This window comes from Oncorhynchus clarkii, chromosome 6, assembly GCF_045791955.1.
Source record: "Oncorhynchus clarkii lewisi isolate Uvic-CL-2024 chromosome 6, UVic_Ocla_1.0, whole genome shotgun sequence".
NCBI lineage: Eukaryota > Metazoa > Chordata > Actinopteri > Salmoniformes > Salmonidae > Oncorhynchus > Oncorhynchus clarkii.
In genome coordinates, this window is record NC_092152.1 from 6634921 (window position 1) to 6659620 (window position 24700).

General features: G+C 40.6%; 1 long non-coding RNA gene across 1 annotated transcript; it reads left to right on the top strand.

Moving 5' to 3' along the window:
- On the top strand, positions 1-23904 carry LOC139411887 (uncharacterized). The gene is made up of 3 exons (XR_011634645.1): positions 1-151; positions 326-352; positions 23381-23904. It is a non-coding gene; the product is annotated as an uncharacterized lncRNA (long non-coding RNA).
- Positions 23905-24700: the final 796 nt, after the last annotated feature.

Genomic DNA, 24700 nt, shown 5'->3' on the forward strand with positions numbered 1-24700 from the left:
GCAAAGGGGAAAGTTGTGTCTCAGTATAGGACTGAGGTGTAGATTGTTCTGTAAAAACGTGTAGATATGCACATATAGTGACTATTAGAGTGGTTATGGATTTAAATCAACTATTTTGAATGTGAAGTGGAGGACGTGAAGACCAGTAAAGGTAAGAGGAGATCTCAGTATATTTCACTTTCCAAACTAGACACAACAGTCCTGTTTTAAAACAATGAGGACTGGAGAAAGAGGAAGTGATGTTTGTATCTGTGTGATTGAGCAAAATAGAGAATTTGATGAAAGGTAATGATGTAAATATTAATGTTTTCTCTTTTTATTGCAGTTAAAATGGCAGAGTCCAGAGTTCATAGTAAGTCACCATGCTATAATTAATGATTAACTTTTCTTTCATGTATCTGGGAGAACAGAACTAAACCAACTATTGAAAATGAAATGTGTTTGTGGTTTTATTTGTCTTTATGTGTAAATGTGTGTCTGGATGAAATGTGTTTGTAACATGAGGGGCGACAGGTAGACTAGTGGTTAGAGTGTTGAGCAGGTAACCGAAAGGTTGCTAGATTGAATCCCCGAGCTGACAAGGTAAACATCTGTTGTTCTGCCCCTGAACAAGGCAGTTATAACCCACTGTTCCCCTGAACAAGGCAGTTATAACCCACTGTTCCCCTGAACAAGGCAGTTATAACCCACTGTTCCCCTGAACAAGGCAGTTATAACCCACTGTTTCAGGGGGAATTGGCCATGTATAGACCCATAAAGTGAATTAGTATAATCATTGATAATCATATTAGCAGATTTACATTCAGTATTATTATCCCATAATTCTACTATTAACTTTTTTAATCATGATTTTAATACAGATCAGTATCTCAATGCATTCTTAATCTAAATTACTACAATTTACATGGTGTAGACCTCTTCAATCAATCTGATACCACAAAAGTATAAACAATTTTATTGGCACAGTTGACCAATCCCCCCTCTCAGGCACTGAATCTTCTGGCGTCTCTTTCGTTCTTCTTCAGATAGCTTTACAGTTCAAAGTGGACGGCCCATGATAATGTCCCAATTTCAATGTCTCATGTTTACCACTCATGTCTTGTCCATTCGTCAACCAATATACCAGCATCTTAAGAAAATTTTAGAACAGATCTCTCTCCATGATCACTCCAAGTGGACTCATCACAGTATGAGAGAAACATGAAAGAAAAGCAGTTGATAGCTTAGATCTGATACTGTACACCAATTTCTGGCTTGGTTCTTTTCTCTCGGTAGAAGTGGTTCGGAAAGCCTTTGTCACTCTTCTTCAGCCAGTTAGAGGGGGTTTTGAGGTACACACACTATTCGGTCCAATTATCTCTTCCATGCATTAAGATACCGTCTGATGTCACTTTCATGATACCCTCGAAAGAACAGATCAGAACAACAGTTTAGTTCAGTTCATTAACTACATGATAAATTATTACTTTTACTAATTATTCTTAATACACATATCTAAACATATTTCACAGAGAATATCAAAACATTCAATTGAAACTATTCTTTCAAATTGGTTTATACTCCCCATCTCACTGTCAACTCCATCGTAGAGCCAAGGATCAAGAAGTTAGACCTATACCCCTCGGGAATAGAACAAAACAAACACAACAATACAATACACTCAACAGTACAATACACTCCTTCACATATCACTTAAGGTGTATAACTTCAAACCCTCAAAAAACGGAATCCTCCCCCATGTTTTACACATATCTCTCCGTATGAGAGTAATGTAAAACAAAAACTGAAAAAATATAAAACAAAATTTCAACTAACCTAATCAAATTAAAATCACTAAACTGAAAAAAACTTCACAAAGAAAAATGATTTAACCCCTATGGTCGTATAAAAATAGACTTAAAGCAGCATACCCTTAGTTAAAAGCAATGCCCTCTCCCTCTTCACAGTGGTCATATGAAAATAGACTTAAAGCAGCATACCCTTAGTTAAAAGCAATGCCCTCTCCCTCTTCACAGTGGTCGTATGAAAATAGACTTAAAGCAGCATACCCTTAGTTAAAAGCAATGCCCTCTCCCTCTTCACAGTGGTCGTATGAAAATAGACTTAAAGCAGCATACCCTTAGTTAAAAGCAATGCCCTCTCCCTCTTCACAGTGGTCATATGAAAATAGACTTAAAGCAGCATACCCTTAGTTAAAAGCAATGCCCTCTCCCTCTTCACAGTGGTCATATGAAAATAGACTTAAAGCAGCATACCCTTAGTTAAAAGCAATGCCCTCTCCCTCTTCACAGTGGTCATATGAAAATAGACTTAAAGCAGCATACCCTTAGTTAAAAGCAATGCCCTCTCCCTCTTCACAGTGGTCATAGGAAAATAGACTTAAAGCAGCATACCCTTAGTTAAAAGCAATGCCCTCTCCCTCTTCACAGTGGTCATATGAAAATAGACTTAAAGCAGCATACCCTTAGTTAAAAGCAATGCCCTCTCCCTCTTCACAGTGGTCATAGGAAAATAGACTTAAAGCAGCATACCCTTAGTTAAAAGCAATGCCCTCTCCCTCTTCACAGTGGTCGTATGAAAATAGACTTAAAGCAGCATACCCTTAGTTAAAAGCAATGCCCTCTCCCTCTTCACAGTGGTCATATGAAAATAGACTTAAAGCAGCATACCCTTAGTTAAAAGCAATGCCCTCTCCCTCTTCACAGTGGTCATATGAAAATAGACTTAAAGCAGCATACCCTTAGTTAAAAGCAATGCCCTCTCCCTCTTCACAGTGGTCGTATGAAAATAGACTTAAAGCAGCATACCCTTAGTTAAAAGCAATGCCCTCTCCCTCTTCACAGTGGTCGTATGAAAATAGACTTAAAGCAGCATACCCTTAGTTAAAAGCAATGCCCTCTCCCTCTTCACAGTGGTCATAGGAAAATAGACTTAAAGCAGCATACCCTTAGTTAAAAGCAATGCCCTCTCCCTCTTCACAGTGGTCGTATGAAAATAGACTTAAAGCAGCATACCCTTAGTTAAAAGCAATGCCCTCTCCCTCTTCACAGTGGTCGTATGAAAATAGACTTAAAGCAGCATACCTTTAGTTAAAAGCAATGCCCTCTCCCTCTTCACAGTGGTCGTATGAAAATAGACTTAAAGCAGCATACCCTTAGTTAAAAGCAATGCCCTCTCCCTCTTCACAGTGGTCGTATGAAAATAGACTTAAAGCAGCATACCCTTAGTTAAAAGCAATGCCCTCTCCCTCTTCACAGTGGTCGTATGAAAATAGACTTAAAGCAGCATACCCTTAGTTAAAAGCAATGCCCTCTCCCTCTTCACAGTGGTCGTATGAAAATAGACTTAAAGCAGCATACCCTTAGTTAAAAGCAATGCCCTCTCCCTCTTCACAGTGGTCGTATGAAAATAGACTTAAAGCAGCATACCCTTAGTTAAAAGCAATGCCCTCTCCCTCTTCACAGTGGTCGTATGAAAATAGACTTAAAGCAGCATACCCTTAGTTAAAAGCAATGCCCTCTCCCTCTTCACAGTGGTCGTATGAAAATAGACTTAAAGCAGCATACCCTTAGTTAAAAGCAATGCCCTCTCCCTCTTCACAGTGGTCGTATGAAAATAGACTTAAAGCAGCATACCCTTAGTTAAAAGCAATGCCCTCTCCCTCTTCACAGTGGTCGTATGAAAATAGACTTAAAGCAGCATACCCTTAGTTAAAAGCAATGCCCTCTCCCTCTTCACAGTGGTCGTATGAAAATAGACTTAAAGCAGCATACCCTTAGTTAAAAGCAATGCCCTCTCCCTCTTCACAGTGGTCATATGAAAATAGACTTAAAGCAGCATACCCTTAGTTAAAAGCAATGCCCTCTCCCTCTTCACAGTGGTCGTATGAAAATAGACTTAAAGCAGCATACCCTTAGTTAAAAGCAATGCCCTCTCCCTCTTCACAGTGGTCATATGAAAATAGACTTAAAGCAGCATACCCTTAGTTAAAAGCAATGCCCTCTCCCTCTTCACAGTGGTCATAGGAAAATAGACTTAAAGCAGCATACCCTCAGTTAAAAGCAATGCCCTCTCCCTCTTCACAGTGGTCGTATGAAAATAGACTTAAAGCAGCATACCCTTAGTTAAAAGCAATGCCCTCTCCCTCTTCACAGTGGTCGTATGAAAATAGACTTAAAGCAGCATACCCTTAGTTAAAAGCAATGCCCTCTCCCTCTTCACAGTGGTCGTATGAAAATAGACTTAAAGCAGCATACCCTCAGTTAAAAGCAATGCCCTCTCCCTCTTCACAGTGGTCATATGAAAATAGACTTAAAGCAGCATACCCTTAGTTAAAAGCAATGCCCTCTCCCTCTTCACAGTGGTCATATGAAAATAGACTTAAAGCAGCATACCCTCAGTTAAAAGCAATGCCCTCTCCCTCTTCACAGTGGGCATATGAAAATAGACTTAAAGCAGCATACCCTTAGTTAAAAGCAATGCCCTCTCCCTCTTCACAGTGGTCATATGAAAATAGACTTAAAGCAGCATACCCTTAGTTAAAAGCAATGCCCTCTCCCTCTTCACAGTGGTCATATGAAAATAGACTTAAAGCAGCATACCCTTAGTTAAAAGCAATGCCCTCTCCCTCTTCACAGTGGTCATATGAAAATAGACTTAAAGCAGCATACCCTTAGTTAAAAGCAATGCCCTCTCCCTCTTCACAGTGGTCGTATGAAAATAGACTTAAAGCAGCATACCCTTAGTTAAAAGCAATGCCCTCTCCCTCTTCACAGTGGTCGTATGAAAATAGACTTAAAGCAGCATACCCTTAGTTAAAAGCAATGCCCTCTCCCTCTTCACAGTGGTCGTATGAAAATAGACTTAAAGCAGCATACCCTTAGTTAAAAGCAATGCCCTCTCCCTCTTCACAGTGGTCATATGAAAATAGACTTAAAGCAGCATACCCTCAGTTAAAAGCAATGCCCTCTCCCTCTTCACAGTGGTCATATGAAAATAGACTTAAAGCAGCATACCCTTAGTTAAAAGCAATGCCCTCTCCCTCTTCACAGTGGTCATATGAAAATAGACTTAAAGCAGCATACCCTTAGTTAAAAGCAATGCCCTCTCCCTCTTCACAGTGGTCATATGAAAATAGACTTAAAGCAGCATACCCTTAGTTAAAAGCAATGCCCTCTCCCTCTTCACAGTGGTCATATGAAAATAGACTTAAAGCAGCATACCCTTAGTTAAAAGCAATGCCCTCTCCCTCTTCACAGTGGTCATAGGAAAATAGACTTAAAGCAGCATACCCTTAGTTAAAAGCAATGCCCTCTCCCTCTTCACAGTGGTCGTATGAAAATAGACTTAAAGCAGCATACCCTTAGTTAAAAGCAATGCCCTCTCCCTCTTCACAGTGGTCATATGAAAATAGACTTAAAGCAGCATACCCTTAGTTAAAAGCAATGCCCTCTCCCTCTTCACAGTGGTCATATGAAAATAGACTTAAAGCAGCATACCCTTAGTTAAAAGCAATGCCCTCTCCCTCTTCACAGTGGTCATATGAAAATAGACTTAAAGCAGCATACCCTTAGTTAAAAGCAATGCCCTCTCCCTCTTCACAGTGGTCGTATGAAAATAGACTTAAAGCAGCATACCCTTAGTTAAAAGCAATGCCCTCTCCCTCTTCACAGTGGTCGTATGAAAATAGACTTAAAGCAGCATACCCTTAGTTAAAAGCAATGCCCTCTCCCTCTTCACAGTGGTCGTATGAAAATAGACTTAAAGCAGCATACCCTTAGTTAAAAGCAATGCCCTCTCCCTCTTCACAGTGGTCATATGAAAATAGACTTAAAGCAGCATACCCTTAGTTAAAAGCAATGCCCTCTCCCTCTTCACAGTGGTCATAGGAAAATAGACTTAAAGCAGCATACCCTTAGTTAAAAGCAATGCCCTCTCCCTCTTCACAGTGGTCGTATGAAAATAGACTTAAAGCAGCATACCCTTAGTTAAAAGCAATGCCCTCTCCCTCTTCACAGTGGTCGTATGAAAATAGACTTAAAGCAGCATACCCTTAGTTAAAAGCAATGCCCTCTCCCTCTTCACAGTGGTCATAGGAAAATAGACTTAAAGCAGCATACCCTTAGTTAAAAGCAATGCCCTCTCCCTCTTCACAGTGGTCGTATGAAAATAGACTTAAAGCAGCATACCCTTAGTTAAAAGCAATGCCCTCTCCCTCTTCACAGTGGTCGTATGAAAATAGACTTAAAGCAGCATACCCTTAGTTAAAAGCAATGCCCTCTCCCTCTTCACAGTGGTCATATGAAAATAGACTTAAAGCAGCATACCCTTAGTTAAAAGCAATGCCCTCTCCCTCTTCACAGTGGTCGTATGAAAATAGACTTAAAGCAGCATACCCTTAGTTAAAAGCAATGCCCTCTCCCTCTTCACAGTGGTCGTATGAAAATAGACTTAAAGCAGCATACCCTTAGTTAAAAGCAATGCCCTCTCCCTCTTCACAGTGGTCGTATGAAAATAGACTTAAAGCAGCATACCCTTAGTTAAAAGCAATGCCCTCTCCCTCTTCACAGTGGTCGTATGAAAATAGACTTAAAGCAGCATACCCTTAGTTAAAAGCAATGCCCTCTCCCTCTTCACAGTGGTCGTATGAAAATAGACTTAAAGCAGCATACCCTTAGTTAAAAGCAATGCCCTCTCCCTCTTCACAGTGGTCGTATGAAAATAGACTTAAAGCAGCATACCCTTAGTTAAAAGCAATGCCCTCTCCCTCTTCACAGTGGTCGTATGAAAATAGACTTAAAGCAGCATACCCTTAGTTAAAAGCAATGCCCTCTCCCTCTTCACAGTGGTCGTATGAAAATAGACTTAAAGCAGCATACCCTTAGTTAAAAGCAATGCCCTCTCCCTCTTCACAGTGGTCGTATGAAAATAGACTTAAAGCAGCATACCCTTAGTTAAAAGCAATGCCCTCTCCCTCTTCACAGTGGTCGTATGAAAATAGACTTAAAGCAGCATACCCTTAGTTAAAAGCAATGCCCTCTCCCTCTTCACAGTGGTCGTATGAAAATAGACTTAAAGCAGCATACCCTTAGTTAAAAGCAATGCCCTCTCCCTCTTCACAGTGGTCGTATGAAAATAGACTTAAAGCAGCATACCCTTAGTTAAAAGCAATGCCCTCTCCCTCTTCACAGTGGTCGTATGAAAATAGACTTAAAGCAGCATACCCTTAGTTAAAAGCAATGCCCTCTCCCTCTTCACAGTGGTCGTATGAAAATAGACTTAAAGCAGCATACCCTTAGTTAAAAGCAATGCCCTCTCCCTCTTCACAGTGGTCGTATGAAAATAGACTTAAAGCAGCATACCCTTAGTTAAAAGCAATGCCCTCTCCCTCTTCACAGTGGTCATATGAAAATAGACTTAAAGCAGCATACCCTTAGTTAAAAGCAATGCCCTCTCCCTCTTCACAGTGGTCGTATGAAAATAGACTTAAAGCAGCATACCCTTAGTTAAAAGCAATGCCCTCTCCCTCTTCACAGTGGTCATATGAAAATAGACTTAAAGCAGCATACCCTTAGTTAAAAGCAATGCCCTCTCCCTCTTCACAGTGGTCATATGAAAATAGACTTAAAGCAGCATACCCTCAGTTAAAAGCAATGCCCTCTCCCTCTTCACAGTGGTCGTATGAAAATAGACTTAAAGCAGCATACCCTTAGTTAAAAGCAATGCCCTCTCCCTCTTCACAGTGGTCGTATGAAAATAGACTTAAAGCAGCATACCCTTAGTTAAAAGCAATGCCCTCTCCCTCTTCACAGTGGTCATATGAAAATAGACTTAAAGCAGCATACCCTCAGTTAAAAGCAATGCCCTCTCCCTCTTCACAGTGGTCATATGAAAATAGACTTAAAGCAGCATACCCTTAGTTAAAAGCAATGCCCTCTCCCTCTTCACAGTGGTCATATGAAAATAGACTTAAAGCAGCATACCCTTAGTTAAAAGCAATGCCCTCTCCCTCTTCACAGTGGTCATATGAAAATAGACTTAAAGCAGCATACCCTTAGTTAAAAGCAATGCCCTCTCCCTCTTCACAGTGGTCATATGAAAATAGACTTAAAGCAGCATACCCTTAGTTAAAAGCAATGCCCTCTCCCTCTTCACAGTGGTCATATGAAAATAGACTTAAAGCAGCATACCCTTAGTTAAAAGCAATGCCCTCTCCCTCTTCACAGTGGTCATATGAAAATAGACTTAAAGCAGCATACCCTTAGTTAAAAGCAATGCCCTCTCCCTCTTCACAGTGGTCGTATGAAAATAGACTTAAAGCAGCATACCCTTAGTTAAAAGCAATGCCCTCTCCCTCTTCACAGTGGTCATATGAAAATAGACTTAAAGCAGCATACCCTTAGTTAAAAGCAATGCCCTCTCCCTCTTCACAGTGGTCATATGAAAATAGACTTAAAGCAGCATACCCTTAGTTAAAAGCAATGCCCTCTCCCTCTTCACAGTGGTCATATGAAAATAGACTTAAAGCAGCATACCCTCAGTTAAAAGCAATGCCCTCTCCCTCTTCACAGTGGTCATATGAAAATAGACTTAAAGCAGCATACCCTTAGTTAAAAGCAATGCCCTCTCCCTCTTCACAGTGGTCATATGAAAATAGACTTAAAGCAGCATACCCTTAGTTAAAAGCAATGCCCTCTCCCTCTTCACAGTGGTCATATGAAAATAGACTTAAAGCAGCATACCCTTAGTTAAAAGCAATGCCCTCTCCCTCTTCACAGTGGTCATATGAAAATAGACTTAAAGCAGCATACCCTTAGTTAAAAGCAATGCCCTCTCCCTCTTCACAGTGGTCATATGAAAATAGACTTAAAGCAGCATACCCTTAGTTAAAAGCAATGCCCTCTCCCTCTTCACAGTGGTCATATGAAAATAGACTTAAAGCAGCATACCCTTAGTTAAAAGCAATGCCCTCTCCCTCTTCACAGTGGTCATATGAAAATAGACTTAAAGCAGCATACCCTTAGTTAAAAGCAATGCCCTCTCCCTCTTCACAGTGGTCATATGAAAATAGACTTAAAGCAGCATACCCTTAGTTAAAAGCAATGCCCTCTCCCTCTTCACAGTGGTCATATGAAAATAGACTTAAAGCAGCATACCCTTAGTTAAAAGCAATGCCCTCTCCCTCTTCACAGTGGTCATATGAAAATAGACTTAAAGCAGCATACCCTTAGTTAAAAGCAATGCCCTCTCCCTCTTCACAGTGGTCGTATGAAAATAGACTTAAAGCAGCATACCCTTAGTTAAAAGCAATGCCCTCTCCCTCTTCACAGTGGTCATATGAAAATAGACTTAAAGCAGCATACCCTTAGTTAAAAGCAATGCCCTCTCCCTCTTCACAGTGGTCATATGAAAATAGACTTAAAGCAGCATACCCTTAGTTAAAAGCAATGCCCTCTCCCTCTTCACAGTGGTCATATGAAAATAGACTTAAAGCAGCATACCCTTAGTTAAAAGCAATGCCCTCTCCCTCTTCACAGTGGTCGTATGAAAATAGACTTAAAGCAGCATACCCTTAGTTAAAAGCAATGCCCTCTCCCTCTTCACAGTGGTCGTATGAAAATAGACTTAAAGCAGCATACCCTTAGTTAAAAGCAATGCCCTCTCCCTCTTCACAGTGGTCGTATGAAAATAGACTTAAAGCAGCATACCCTTAGTTAAAAGCAATGCCCTCTCCCTCTTCACAGTGGTCATATGAAAATAGACTTAAAGCAGCATACCCTTAGTTAAAAGCAATGCCCTCTCCCTCTTCACAGTGGTCATAGGAAAATAGACTTAAAGCAGCATACCCTTAGTTAAAAGCAATGCCCTCTCCCTCTTCACAGTGGTCGTATGAAAATAGACTTAAAGCAGCATACCCTTAGTTAAAAGCAATGCCCTCTCCCTCTTCACAGTGGTCGTATGAAAATAGACTTAAAGCAGCATACCCTTAGTTAAAAGCAATGCCCTCTCCCTCTTCACAGTGGTCATAGGAAAATAGACTTAAAGCAGCATACCCTTAGTTAAAAGCAATGCCCTCTCCCTCTTCATACCCTTAGTTAAAAGCAATGCCCTCTCCCTCTTCACAGTGGTCGTATGAAAATAGACTTAAAGCAGCATACCCTTAGTTAAAAGCAATGCCCTCTCCCTCTTCACAGTGGTCATAGGAAAATAGACTTAAAGCAGCATACCCTTAGTTAAAAGCAATGCCCTCTCCCTCTTCACAGTGGTCATATGAAAATAGACTTAAAGCAGCATACCCTTAGTTAAAAGCAATGCCCTCTCCCTCTTCACAGTGGTCGTATGAAAATAGACTTAAAGCAGCATACCCTTAGTTAAAAGCAATGCCCTCTCCCTCTTCACAGTGGTCGTATGAAAATAGACTTAAAGCAGCATACCCTTAGTTAAAAGCAATGCCCTCTCCCTCTTCACAGTGGTCATATGAAAATAGACTTAAAGCAGCATACCCTTAGTTAAAAGCAATGCCCTCTCCCTCTTCACAGTGGTCGTATGAAAATAGACTTAAAGCAGCATACCCTTAGTTAAAAGCAATGCCCTCTCCCTCTTCACAGTGGTCGTATGAAAATAGACTTAAAGCAGCATACCCTTAGTTAAAAGCAATGCCCTCTCCCTCTTCACAGTGGTCGTATGAAAATAGACTTAAAGCAGCATACCCTTAGTTAAAAGCAATGCCCTCTCCCTCTTCACAGTGGTCGTATGAAAATAGACTTAAAGCAGCATACCCTTAGTTAAAAGCAATGCCCTCTCCCTCTTCACAGTGGTCGTATGAAAATAGACTTAAAGCAGCATACCCTTAGTTAAAAGCAATGCCCTCTCCCTCTTCACAGTGGTCATATGAAAATAGACTTAAAGCAGCATACCCTTAGTTAAAAGCAATGCCCTCTCCCTCTTCACAGTGGTCGTATGAAAATAGACTTAAAGCAGCATACCCTTAGTTAAAAGCAATGCCCTCTCCCTCTTCACAGTGGTCGTATGAAAATAGACTTAAAGCAGCATACCCTTAGTTAAAAGCAATGCCCTCTCCCTCTTCACAGTGGTCGTATGAAAATAGACTTAAAGCAGCATACCCTTAGTTAAAAGCAATGCCCTCTCCCTCTTCACAGTGGTCGTATGAAAATAGACTTAAAGCAGCATACCCTTAGTTAAAAGCAATGCCCTCTCCCTCTTCACAGTGGTCGTATGAAAATAGACTTAAAGCAGCATACCCTTAGTTAAAAGCAATGCCCTCTCCCTCTTCACAGTGGTCGTATGAAAATAGACTTAAAGCAGCATACCCTTAGTTAAAAGCAATGCCCTCTCCCTCTTCACAGTGGTCATATGAAAATAGACTTAAAGCAGCATACCCTTAGTTAAAAGCAATGCCCTCTCCCTCTTCACAGTGGTCGTATGAAAATAGACTTAAAGCAGCATACCCTTAGTTAAAAGCAATGCCCTCTCCCTCTTCACAGTGGTCATATGAAAATAGACTTAAAGCAGCATACCCTTAGTTAAAAGCAATGCCCTCTCCCTCTTCACAGTGGTCATAGGAAAATAGACTTAAAGCAGCATACCCTCAGTTAAAAGCAATGCCCTCTCCCTCTTCACAGTGGTCGTATGAAAATAGACTTAAAGCAGCATACCCTTAGTTAAAAGCAATGCCCTCTCCCTCTTCACAGTGGTCGTATGAAAATAGACTTAAAGCAGCATACCCTTAGTTAAAAGCAATGCCCTCTCCCTCTTCACAGTGGTCGTATGAAAATAGACTTAAAGCAGCATACCCTCAGTTTAAAGCAATGCCCTCTCCCTCTTCACAGTGGTCATATGAAAATAGACTTAAAGCAGCATACCCTTAGTTAAAAGCAATGCCCTCTCCCTCTTCACAGTGGTCATATGAAAATAGACTTAAAGCAGCATACCCTCAGTTAAAAGCAATGCCCTCTCCCTCTTCACAGTGGGCATATGAAAATAGACTTAAAGCAGCATACCCTTAGTTAAAAGCAATGCCCTCTCCCTCTTCACAGTGGTCATATGAAAATAGACTTAAAGCAGCATACCCTTAGTTAAAAGCAATGCCCTCTCCCTCTTCACAGTGGTCATATGAAAATAGACTTAAAGCAGCATACCCTTAGTTAAAAGCAATGCCCTCTCCCTCTTCACAGTGGTCATATGAAAATAGACTTAAAGCAGCATACCCTTAGTTAAAAGCAATGCCCTCTCCCTCTTCACAGTGGTCGTATGAAAATAGACTTAAAGCAGCATACCCTTAGTTAAAAGCAATGCCCTCTCCCTCTTCACAGTGGTCATATGAAAATAGACTTAAAGCAGCATACCCTTAGTTAAAAGCAATGCCCTCTCCCTCTTCACAGTGGTCATATGAAAATAGACTTAAAGCAGCATACCCTTAGTTAAAAGCAATGCCCTCTCCCTCTTCACAGTGGTCATATGAAAATAGACTTAAAGCAGCATACCCTTAGTTAAAAGCAATGCCCTCTCCCTCTTCACAGTGGTCATATGAAAATAGACTTAAAGCAGCATACCCTTAGTTAAAAGCAATGCCCTCTCCCTCTTCACAGTGGTCATATGAAAATAGGCTTAAAGCAGCATACCCTTAGTTAAAAGCAATGCCCTCTCCCTCTTCACAGTGGTCCTATGAAAATAGACTTAAAGCAGCATACCCTTAGTTAAAAGCAATGCCCTCTCCCTCTTCACAGTGGTCATATGAAAATAGACTTAAAGCAGCATACCCTTAGTTAAAAGCAATGCCCTCTCCCTCTTCACAGTGGTCATATGAAAATAGACTTAAAGCAGCATACCCTCAGTTAAAAGCAATGCCCTCTCCCTCTTCACAGTGGTCATATGAAAATAGACTTAAAGCAGCATACCCTTAGTTAAAAGCAATGCCCTCTCCCTCTTCACAGTGGTCATATGAAAATGGACTTAAAGCAGCATACCCTTAGTTAAAAGCAATGCCCTCTCCCTCTTCACAGTGGTCATATGAAAATAGACTTAAAGCAGCATACCCTTAGTTAAAAGCAATGCCCTCTCCCTCTTCACAGTGGTCATATGAAAATAGACTTAAAGCAGCATAACCTTAGTTAAAAGCAATGCCCTCTCCCTCTTCACAGTGGTCATATGAAAATAGACTTAAAGCAGCATACCCTTAGTTAAAAGCAATGCCCTCTCCCTCTTCACAGTGGTCATATGAAAATAGACTTAAAGCAGCATACCCTTAGTTAAAAGCAATGCCCTCTCCCTCTTCACAGTGGTCATATGAAAATAGACTTAAAGCAGCATACCCTTAGTTAAAAGCAATGCCCTCTCCCTCTTCACAGTGGTCATATGAAAATAGACTTAAAGCAGCATACCCTTAGTTAAAAGCAATGCCCTCTCCCTCTTCACAGTGGTCATATGAAAATAGACTTAAAGCAGCATACCCTTAGTTAAAAGCAATGCCCTCTCCCTCGTCACAGTGGTCATATGAAAATAGACTTAAAGCAGCATACCCTTAGTTAAAAGCAATGCCCTCTCCCTCTTCACAGTGGTCATATGAAAATAGACTTAAAGCAGCATACCCTTAGTTAAAAGCAATGCCCTCTCCCTCTTCACAGTGGGCATATGAAAATAGACTTAAAGCAGCATACCCTTAGTTAAAAGCAATGCCCTCTCCCTCTTCACAGTGGTCGTATGAAAATAGACTTAAAGCAGCATACCCTTAGTTAAAAGCAATGCCCTCTCCCTCTTCACAGTGGTCGTATGAAAATAGACTTAAAGCAGCATACCCTTAGTTAAAAGCAATGCCCTCTCCCTCTTCACAGTGGTCGTATGAAAATAGACTTAAAGCAGCATACCCTTAGTTAAAAGCAATGCCCTCTCCCTCTTCACAGTGGTCATATGAAAATAGACTTAAAGCAGCATAACCTTAGTTAAAAGCAATGCCCTCTCCCTCTTCACAGTGGTCATATGAAAATAGACTTAAAGCAGCATACCCTTAGTTAAAAGCAATGCCCTCTCCCTCTTCACAGTGGTCATATGAAAATAGACTTAAAGCAGCATACCCTTAGTTAAAAGCAATGCCCTCTCCCTCTTCACAGTGGTCATATGAAAATAGACTTAAAGCAGCATACCCTTAGTTAAAAGCAATGCCCTCTCCCTCTTCACAGTGGTCATATGAAAATAGACTTAAAGCAGCATACCCTTAGTTAAAAGCAATGCCCTCTCCCTCTTCACAGTGGTCATATGAAAATAGACTTAAAGCAGCATACCCTTAGTTAAAAGCAATGCCCTCTCCCTCTTCACAGTGGTCATATGAAAATAGACTTAAAGCAGCATACCCTTAGTTAAAAGCAATGCCCTCTCCCTCTTCACAGTGGTCATATGAAAATAGACTTAAAGCAGCATACCCTTAGTTAAAAGCAATGCCCTCTCCCTCTTCACAGTGGTCATATGAAAATAGACTTAAAGCAGCATACCCTTAGTTAAAAGCAATGCCCTCTCCCTCTTCACAGTGGTCGTATGAAAATAGACTTAAAGCAGCATACCCTTAGTTAAAAGCAATGCCCTCTCCCTCTTCACAGTGGTCGTATGAAAATAGACTTAAAGCAGCATACCCTTAGTTAAAAGCAATGCCCTCTCCCTCTTCACAGTGGTCGTATGAAAATAGACTTAAAGCAGCATACCCTTAGTTAAAAGCAATGCCCTCTCCCTCTTCACAGTGGTCATATGAAAATAGACTTAAAGCAGCATATCCTTAGTTAAAAGCAATGCCCTCTCCCTCTTCACAGTGGTCATATGAAAATAGACTTAAAGCAGCATACCCTTAGTTAAAAGCAATGCCCTCTCCCTCTTCACAGTGGTCATATGAAAATAGACTTAAAGCAGCATACCCTTAGTTAAAAGCAATGCCCTCTCCCTCTTCACAGTGGTCATATGAAAATAGACTTAAAGCAGCATATCCTTAGTTAAAAGCAATGCCCTCTCCCTCTTCACAGTGGTCCAAATTACAAATATGGCTAAGAAACATATTTACCAATTACACAAATTATCTTGAAAGCAGTATTACAGATGACCCTAAACTCATTATCCAAATGGCTTTCCAATGCGGGTGATCAAGCCACAACGGAAGGTCATCAGAAGGTCATAGGTCATACAAAACCCTTCAAAGCAGTGTTATTCACTATATTAAACAAATTGCAAACAATAGTCAAATAGTTCCAACATGTTGTATCCCATGTTCCCAGAACATTCCATTATCAAAAGAATTAGCGTGTGTAATGAAAACTCAGAAAATAAAAACTCATTCAAATCCCATGTGCGTGAGTGGCCCCTTTTAGATACCTTTGCACTAAAACAAAAACTTCCAGGCCCTTTTCAATGTGGTAGTTTATGGCCTCCATCTCACTCACTCTCCCCAAGAGTCCCTGGAAACATTCCAGAGACAGACAATGAAATCCCCATTTTCCCAGAGAAAACACAAAACACTTAGTTAGTATTCATTACACTACATCGATTCAGAAACTCACACGTGAACTATAAACCAAACCCAATGATAATTCCACTGTACCTCAAATCATTAATCATAAGTTTGAATCGACATCAATGTATATGTATGATACAATGTTTAATTAAGTTTATTTTTTATTTTTTTTTTTCACCTTTATTTAACCAGGTAGGCTAGTGGAGAACACCTTTATTTAACCATGTAGGCTAGTTGAGAACACCTTTATTTAACCAGGTAGGCTAGTTGAGAACACCTTTATTTAACCAGGTAGGCCAGTGGAGAACACCTTTATTTAACCAGGTAGGCTAGTTGAGAACACCTTTATTTAACCAGGTAGGCTAGTTGAGAACACCTTTATTTAACCAGGTAGGCTAGTTGAGAACACCTTTATTTAACCAGGTAGGCTAGTGGAGAACACCTTTATTTAACCAGGTAGGCTAGTTGAAAACAAGTTCTCATTTACAACTGCGACCTGGCCAAGATAAAGCATAGCAGTGTGAACAGACAACACAGAGTTACACATGGAGTAAACAATTAACAAGTCAATAACACAGTAGAAAAAAAGGGGAGTCTATATACATTGTGTGCAAAAGGCATGAGAAGGTAGGCGAATAATTACAATTATGCAGATTAACACTGGAGTGATAAATGATCAGATGGTTATGTACAGGTAGAGATATTGGTGTGCAAAAGAGCAGAAAAGTAAATAAATAAAAACAGTATGGGGATGAGGTAGGTGAAAATGGGTGGGCTATTTACCAATAGACTATGTACAGCTGCAGCGATCGGTTAGCTGCTCAGATAGCAGATGTTTGAAGTTGGTGAGGGAGATAAAAGTCTCCAACTTCAGCGATTTTTGCAAATCGTTCCAGTCACAGGCAGCAGAGAACTGGAACGAAAGGCGGCCAAATGAGGTGTTGGCTTTAGGGATGATCAGTGAGATACACCTGCTGGAGTGCGTGCTACGGATGGGTGTTGCCATCGTGACCAGTGAACTGAGATAAGGCGGAGCTTTACCTAGCATGGACTTGTAGATGACCTGGAGCCAGTGGGTCTGGCAACGAATATGTAGCGAGGGCCAGCCGACTAGAGCATACAAGTCGCAGTGGTGGGTGGTATAAGGTGCTTTAGTGACAAAACGGATGGCACTGTGATAAACTGCATCCAGTTTGCTGAGTAGAGTGTTGGAAGCAATTTTGTAGATGACATCGCCGAAGTCGAGGATCGGTAGGATAGTCAGTTTTACTAGGGTAAGTTTGGCGGCGTGAGTGAAGGAGGCTTTGTTGCGGAATAGAAAGCCGAAGTTAAATCAACTCCTAAAACAAACCATAAACAAATAAACAAACCCCTTTAATCAGCAATATAATAATTTCAACCTGTTGATATAAATTTAGTAAAAAACAATCCTGATTTTTTAAACAAATCTAATATCTTTCAAAAGTTGGCGCTGTCTCATCAGCGTAAGAATCAAAACAAACTTTTTTCCACTCATATCCACAAAGTTTTCATTCCCCAAAGGTCAATACTGTTCAGCACATCCATTAATGATCTTCCTTTAATCTGTACAGGGTCTGAAGTTCCAATGTATGCAGATGATACAGTGATAAATTCATGCAAATAACAAACTACACAGAACTCACTATTATAATGGTTCAGGTGACAAAATTGCTCAGAGACTCATGTTTACATCTCAATAAAATAAAACACAGTCTGCATGTTCCTCAAAAAACCACATAATGGAAACATACTATAATGTTAGACTACATGAACTTTCCTGCTCAAATTAACTGGTGTTACTTAAACAATCAAACCAAGAATCAATAACCATCAGAATCCATTCTCACAATGTTTTACTCACTCACAACTTAACATCCTATTTCGTTTCTCCCAGTGGGCAAAAATATAACCCCTCCCATTTCAACGTTTTTCCTTACCTCTATCGTAAGCTTTAAAATCAAACTTTATAACTTCCTCTTCTCTTTGCTCTTCACACTTATGAAATGTATCCTATTTCTTTAAAAAGAACACACGCAGCACCAACATTATAACATGCGTCAGTCAATCTATAAGAATGAAAATCATTTCGGTAATCACTTTCTATCGCCGTCCTCTCTCCACTATTATTCAGAATTTCTTTAACTTTAACTGTCTTCTCTATTGATACAGTAATTTAAATACGACTCAATTCTCAATACATTATTCCAGGAGATAATTTAGTGAACAGACATCGTCTTGGATCAAAATTCGCTTCGTTATTATTTTATGTTGAATTAGTCTATCAATTTAACCTAAACAATCTATTGAAAACGTTCAATTTATCCCTTCTATCAATTTGAACCAAACAAGCTATTAAAACGTTCAGTTTATATCTTATACAAACACTAGCAACCATAACTTTCCAGGCAAAACATTCAAAATAGATTATTTACAATCAAAAACTCTGAATTCAGTCAGCGCAATGACTGGCGAGAACTCTACCACCAATGCTATGTAAATTACTAAGATTCTCCGCAAATAAACCCACTTTACAAGTCAAATCAAGACACGTCACTATCGGCAATTCCCATAAAAATAATAGCACAAACGTTACTCCAGCTATGATTCTCAAATTCCAAATGAATAGATTAGTAATCAAAGAATAAAATCAACAGTTAATGACTAGGAAACAGATATTGCACCTTTTAATAAAAGTAGATTATGTTTACTTATGCAACATATTTCAATTACTTTACTACATCACATTAATCACGCAATGATAATTAGTTTGATGGAAAACCTTAGGCTTTGTATGACATTATAAATTACACTGAGATTCCCTCTTAATTCTCTCTAACTTTATTCAGTTTATACAATAAATCCCGACGAAATATAACATGTTCAGACCTTAATAAGGGCAGTTTAATTTAACATGTTTCACCCAGACGGAGATAATCCAATATGCGTTTTATAGTTACATCGTTAGGGTAAGATAACCAAAAGTGGACACACTCTAAATCAGTTTCTAGAGCTCAATTTCCCAGATTTTGTAGATTATTTTAATAGTGCTTAAAACCTCATCTTTATCAAATTATCCATTTAAGATACCAACTCAAAACCTACGTACGTCTACGAATGGGTGGTTTAAATTGTATCTAATCATTCTCAGCATTACTTTATCAAATCTCTAGTAATTGAATATACACACAAACAATTTATCATAATTTCAAATAATTCACAGTATCCATACAAAACTTAAGAAATCTTAGGTACTCACACAGAACTTTAAGGATCACCCACACAGAACTGGTCAGACGTCCACACAGAACATCAGAATATAAAAAGGTTGCCCACACAGAGTCAACCCTACCCCGCTCACACAGAACGGTCCGACAACTATTACCTAGTGATCCCATAACAAAATACTCACACAGAGTCAACCCTACCCCGCTCACACAGAACGGTCCGACAACTATTACCTAGTGATCCCATAACAAAATACTCACACAGAGTCAACCCTACCCCGCTCACACAGAACGGTCCGACAACTATTACCTAGTGATCCCATAACAAAATACTCACACAGAGTCAACCCTACCCCGCTCACACAGAACGGTCCGACAACTATTACCTAGTGATCCCATAACAAAATAATCACACAGAGTCAACCCTACCCCGCTCACACAGAACGGTCCGATAACTATTACCTAGTGATCCCATAACAAAATAATCACACAGAGTCAACCCTACCCCGCTCACACAGAACGGTCCGACAACTATTACCTAGTGATCCCATAACAAAATACTCACACAGAGTCAACCCTACCCCGCTCACACAGAACGGTCCGACAACTATTACCTAGTGATCCCATAACAAAATACTCACACAGAGTCAACCCTACCCCGCTCACACAGAACGGTCCGACAACTATTACCTAGTGATCCCATAACAAAATACTCACACAGAGTCAACCCTACCCCGCTCACACAGAACGGTCCGACAACTATTACCTAGTGATCCCATAACAAAATAATCACACAGAGTCAACCCTACCCCGCTCACACAGAACGGTCCGATAACTATTACCTAGTGATCCCATAACAAAATAATCACACAGAGTCAACCCTACCCCGCTCACACAGAACGGTCCGACAACTATTACCTAGTGATCCCATAACAAAATACTCACACAGAGTCAACCCTACCCCGCTCACACAGAACGGTCCGACAACTATTACCTAGTGATCCCATAACAAAATACTCACACAGAGTCAACCCTACCCCGCTCACACAGAACGGTCCGACAACTATTACCTAGTGATCCCATAACAAAATAATCACACAGAGTCAACCCTACCCCGCTCACACAGAACGGTCCGACAACTATTACCTAGTGATCCCATAACAAAATACTCACACAGAGTCAACCCTACCCCGCTCACACAGAACGGTCCGACAACTATTACCTAGTGATCCCATAACAAAATACTCACACAGAGTCAACCCTACCCCGCTCACACAGAACGGTCCGACAACTATTACCTATTGATCCCATAACAAAATACTCACACAGAGTCAACCCTACCCCGCTCACACAGAACGGTCCGACAACTATTACCTAGTGATCCCATAACAAAATAATCACACAGAGTCAACCCTACCCCGCTCACACAGAACGGTCCGACAACTATTACCTAGTGATCCCATAACAAAATACTCACACAGAGTCAACCCTACCCCGCTCACACAGAACGGTCCGACAACTATTACCTAGTGATCCCATAACAAAATACTCACACAGAGTCAACCCTACCCCGCTCACACAGAACGGTCCGACAACTATTACCTAGTGATCCCATAACAAAATAATCACACAGAGTCAACCCTACCCCGCTCACACAGAACGGTCCGACAACTATTACCTAGTGATCCCATAACAAAATAATCACACAGAGTCAACCCTACCCCGCTCACACAGAACGGTCCGACAACTATTACCTAGTGATCCCATAACAAAATACTCACACAGAGTCAACCCTACCCCGCTCACACAGAACGGTCCGACAACTATTACCTAGTGATCCCATAACAAAATACTCACACAGAGTCAACCCTACCCCGCTCACACAGAACGGTCCGACAACTATTACCTAGTGATCCCATAACAAAATACTCACACAGAGTCAACCCTACCCCGCTCACACAGAACGGTCCGACAACTATTACCTAGTGATCCCATAACAAAATACTCACACAGAGTCAACCCTACCCCGCTCACACAGAACGGTCCGACAACTATTACCTAGTGATCCCATAACAAAATACTCACACAGAGTCAACCCTACCCCGCTCACACAGAACGGTCCGACAACTATTACCTAGTGATCCCATAACAAAATAATCACACAGAGTCAACCCTACCCCGCTCACACAGAACGGTCCGATAACTATTACCTAGTGATCCCATAACAAAATAATCACACAGAGTCAACCCTACCCCGCTCACACAGAACGGTCCGACAACTATTACCTAGTGATCCCATAACAAAATACTCACACAGAGTCAACCCTACCCCGCTCACACAGAACGGTCCGACAACTATTACCTAGTGATCCCATAACAAAATACTCACACAGAGTCAACCCTACCCCGCTCACACAGAACGGTCCGACAACTATTACCTAGTGATCCCATAACAAAATACTCACACAGAGTCAACCCTACCCCGCTCACACAGAACGGTCCGACAACTATTACCTAGTGATCCCATAACAAAATACTCACACAGAGTCAACCCTACCCCGCTCACACAGAACGGTCCGACAACTATTACCTAGTGATCCCATAACAAAATACTCACACAGAGTCAACCCTACCCCGCTCACACAGAACGGTCCGACAACTATTACCTAGTGATCCCATAACAAAATAATCACACAGAGTCAACCCTACCCCGCTCACACAGAACGGTCCGATAACTATTACCTAGTGATCCCATAACAAAATAATCACACAGAGTCAACCCTACCCCGCTCACACAGAACGGTCCGACAACTATTACCTAGTGATCCCATAACAAAATACTCACACAGAGTCAACCCTACCCCGCTCACACAGAACGGTCCGACAACTATTACCTAGTGATCCCATAACAAAATACTCACACAGAGTCAACCCTACCCCGCTCACACAGAACGGTCCGACAACTATTACCTAGTGATCCCATAACAAAATACTCACACAGAGTAACCCAGGGCATACTTAGCTAGCACATTTAAAATTATTGGAATTCACCACCTCTGAGGGTCAATAAGACAATCACACAGACGCACAGAATGAGGTCCTTCTTCCAATAGGGCTTCACCAAGTGCCATGTTTCACCTAGAACACACAGTCTGGACCCTCACCCCACAGACCACACCAATCCACACTGTGATCAATTCAGTGTCAGGACAGCTCTTGGTCACTCGCAACCGGACAGTGGCAGAGTATCTTTTGAGTCCACAAACCCTCAGATTACTCTCCCCTGACTCGGCCCTGCTTACGCCGCCAAGGTGCCTTCCTTACAAAGGAATTCACGCTCATATACGTAACAGGCTTCAAACTTGACTTCAAATCTGTGTGTGGTTCGCTCATCCTTTTCTTAAAAAAAAAACTCAGTTCGAGATGTGGTATCCACTCGGCTCGCTTCCTCTCAGATCAAAGGTTGGTCCATCTGCTTCGTTCCCAAAGTGTGGTTTCTCTAAGATCCCAAGTTTGGGGGATCCCTCGTGCACAAATTTATATACCTAGATCGTCAGGAACGGTCACCGAGTGAAGATTCACATCCCCTCCTCGTCGCCAAATGTAGTAGAAAGTTCCTGTATTTACCAAATCATGAGAGCAGACCACCACACAAGTCAGAGTTATCACAAAGTCCATCTTTAATTATATGAGCTCCATCACAACCCTGTGACTCTCAGATCAATTCAGTATCTATAAATTAATTCTCTGAGAGTCCTTACACATTGCAACTGAGATCCTTTATAGCAAGGACACACATAGCCAGACAGCATTGGCTATAAATTACCATCCAGCTTTGTCTCCTAAACTATGTTCTTATCTCGCTCTCAGGACCATAAAACAAAACCTTATCAACAGGCATATATCAAATACACCCCTCCTGGACAAGATCACAGAGACACAGTGACTGGCACACAGACATTGTGGAGCCAAGAAATAACTGGTTTAAAAGACATGTTTACATATGAAGACAAGCTTGACCTCTCCCCTCTCTGTGGCCCAAGTAACTGAAACCTGACAGAGAACAGATAACTGCAACCGGCCAACAATATTATCCAAAAATAGACATTCTAATGACATATCTCACATAAGCATGCAATAAAATAAATACAACGTATTATTTATAAATGTTACCTAAATCATTTTGATTCCGCCACGACAATAGATATTGAGGTTGAGGAATAGGGGTAAATACCTGTTCATGTTATTATAGACAGAGCACTCTGTCACAACTGTGACCAAGAATAAAACATACTTTTAAATAAATAAATAATCCAAATGGATGACATGTTAGGCTACTAGTGGCATAAGATTAGCATAGTGGCATGTCTGGGAAAGATGTGGGAACAAATGGGATAATATCATTCTAGATTGTAGCATCACATTCTTCTATGACATATAGACTTTCCTTCAAATGAATCTGTCTGTCTGGGATTGTGGGGGTTGTATTTTAGAATTGACATGGTCCTGGTTGTTGTATGTCTGTTGTAGTTATTAATTCAGCTGTGTTTATAAATGTACTGAGAGGATTTGTGTTCCTGACACAGATGATGTCATTAAACATGAAATGTTCTCTCTTTCTGAACAGATCAGTTTAAACTCACCTCAGAAGACTATGTGTGGACTGATGTTGATGAAGATGTCACCCTCCCCTGTCACCTCTCACCTGACACCAGTGCTGTTGCCATGACGATCAGGTGGTTTAAAGAGACAGAGTGTATTTACCTGTATAAGAATGGTCAGGTGACAGAGAGGAGTGACTATGAGGGCAGAGTGAGTCTGATCACCCAGGAGCTGGAGAGAGGCAACGTGTCTCTGAGGCTGAGAGACTTCAGGAGGTCAGATACAGGATTCTACATCTGTCAGGTCATCCATGGAGAACAGAAGGAGGAGGCTGCAGTGGGTTTATGGGAAAGAGAAGGTAAGTGTTCTAGAACTCCAGGAATGTTTCTAAACACCTAAACAACAACAATAACAACCAGTCTCTTTCCCTGTACAGAACACTTGTACTTTCTCATGTAGGTAGGAGTTCATAGTAGGAGTTACAGATGAATAGACTAGATTCATTCTGAATATCAACTAGTTACAATGCATATTACCATCACTCTGAGCTTTGAGCTGGTCCTAAAGCATTAGAACCATTCAAACATTACTGTCACGTCCCTTGATTGTCATTAGAAATGAATGTGATGAACACTCACACCCCTCTGATGAACATCACACCACTATGGTATTTGAGAGGATAATGTGACAGATGGTGATTTGAAGGTCATGATAATAACTAATACATTCTGTTTTACATGATCATTATTCATGACTCTCCATCTTGGATAATGGATGATCAGTACCAGGTGAGTAATTACTTATTTGTCTGTTTTGTTTATTGACAACCAATAACACAAGACAAAGAACAGACCAGATAATCTGATACTATAAAAACTACAGGCCTCGTGATGTTCTTCAAATTACTCTTAATTTTCATATCATAGTCCTCCCACAAATTTCTGCCATAGAGCTCAACATTTCAGAGGGGACACATTTAATTTGAATACGTTCAGTTTCACATAGCCCACAATATACAGTTGAAATCGGAAGTTTACACATACTTATGGAGTCATTAAAACTCATTTTTCAACCACTCCACAAATTTCTTGTTAACAAATTATAGTTTTGGCAAATCGGTTAGAGCATCTACTTTGTCCAACAATTGTTTACAGACAGATTATTTCACTTATAATTCATGGTATCACAATTCCAGTGGGTCAGAAATGTACATACACTAAGTTGACTGAGCCTTAAACCTCTTGAGTCTATAGGGGCGCTATTTAATTATTGGATAAAAAAACGTGCCCGTTTTAAGCGCAATATTTTGTCACGAAAAGATGCTCGACTATGCATATAATTGACA